The sequence below is a fragment of the Odontomachus brunneus genome, unplaced genomic scaffold, assembly GCF_010583005.1.
Source record: "Odontomachus brunneus isolate Ranch 3 - 2012 unplaced genomic scaffold, Obru_v1 Obru_scaffold_012, whole genome shotgun sequence".
In the NCBI taxonomy this organism is placed as follows: Eukaryota; Metazoa; Arthropoda; class Insecta; order Hymenoptera; family Formicidae; genus Odontomachus; species Odontomachus brunneus.
Window position 1 is genome coordinate 2,891,180 of NW_022639462.1, and position 1,779 is coordinate 2,892,958.

Genomic DNA, 1,779 nt, shown 5'->3' on the forward strand with positions numbered 1-1,779 from the left:
AACCGCGCCGCACCGCAGGAAAGAGCTCGCTGAGGTGCGCGCGCGTCCCCTTGGATGTACGCTGACGCGAGCGCCGCGGCCGCCGCATGGGCCCCCCCGCGTGGGTTTGCTAGCCCACAGTCGCGTGATTCGAGATATAAATCCGCGCTCGCGAGCCGGTCTTTTTTTATTCCCAGAGTCGCGCGCGGAGACCGTTTGTTCGCGCGACATGAACGTGCGCTGGAGGCATCCTTGGACGTCGATCGTTTGCGGTCCAAGGGAATGCGGTAAAACGATCTTCGTCAAGACTTTTCTTCGCTATTTGTCCGTCATGTCCGACGTCCGTTTCGAGAGAATTTTGTTTTATTACGCGGAGTGGCAGGAGGCCTATCGTCAACTGCAGCACGAAGTGGATTCATTGTACCGCCGCGAAAAGTCCGGGGTAGCATCGTGCGATATCGGAAAGCGCGCGGGGGGGAAATATAATCGAGTTTCGCGAGGGTTTACCCCGCCCCGATGATTACTCGCACGATCCGCTTTGCGCGAAATTAGTGATAATCGACGACCTTATGAGGGAATCGTCCTCTTGCGACGTGATTGTGGATTTGTTCACAAAAGGTAGTCATCACAAGAACCTCAGCGTTATACTGATTTCCCAAAATCTCTTTCATCAAGGCCATGGACAGCGAGATATTTCTCTCAACAGCAATTATATCGTGGTATTCAAAAATCCTCGCGATCGCGCACTAATTCGCCACTTAGCGCATCAAGTTTATCCGAATGATCCGAAGTTTCTGGAAGAGGCGTACCACGACGCTACTTCGCGACCGCACAGATATTTGCTGCTCGATTTGAAACAGTCCACTCCCGACGAATATCGATTTCTCGCGTGCATCTTCTCCATGGATAACGCGCATTATGTTTACGTCCCGCGTGGATCTTCGGGAAATCACGTATAAAACTCTGCACGCTCACTCGAATCACGACAGTCGCGTCTTTGCGATGACATCGAAACGCGGAAGTAACGATAAAGCGACGAGTATCGCGTGTCGCTCCATCGGCCGGAAAAACGTCTGCCTTCTGAAAACACTGTACTATTTAACGAAGAAAGACGGGTTTCCTTCTTACGCTGCGTCGGTAACGATTTCATCGCTTGTATCTGCGAATGCGCTTTCAACACACTCAGAGGTAACGTACCGCTCGATCGGCGGGAAAAAAGTCGTTTGTCCAAGTACAAATCATCACTGCGGAATATCGTGAGTAAACGCGCTAATTTGAAAGCCAAGAGGAATATTCGTGCAAAGAGGAGGATGTTTGCCTTATCTGATTAGGTCTATGCTCGGTGCTATCCTATCCAGAGTTATCGATAAATCGCGAAATTAATTAAATCGAATGCGCACGCGCGCTCGCGCGAATGTATTATGGAAAGAGCAAGAAAGATGGTTTTGGTTTCTATGGAAAATCTCGCGAGAATACAGCAGCAGCTGCAACAACAACCCGTGATTCTTGCCGTTTCGTTGAATAACGATGCGGGATCCGGTGAAAATATCGTACGCACTCCGGGAACCGTTTTGTCGCGACTCGATGCCGAGATGAGACGAATTCTCGATTCAACGATGCCTGATCGCGAAAAATGGGAATTGTACAGAGAAATGCTTCAACGTTACCTACATTTTTTCCGAGAAGAAGAAAAGAATCAACAAATGCGCGAAAACGCGGGCATTAGCAACAACGGCAACGATGCCGAAAACAATCCCGAAAACGATTCAGAAACGATATCGACAACGTCCTTAATAACGA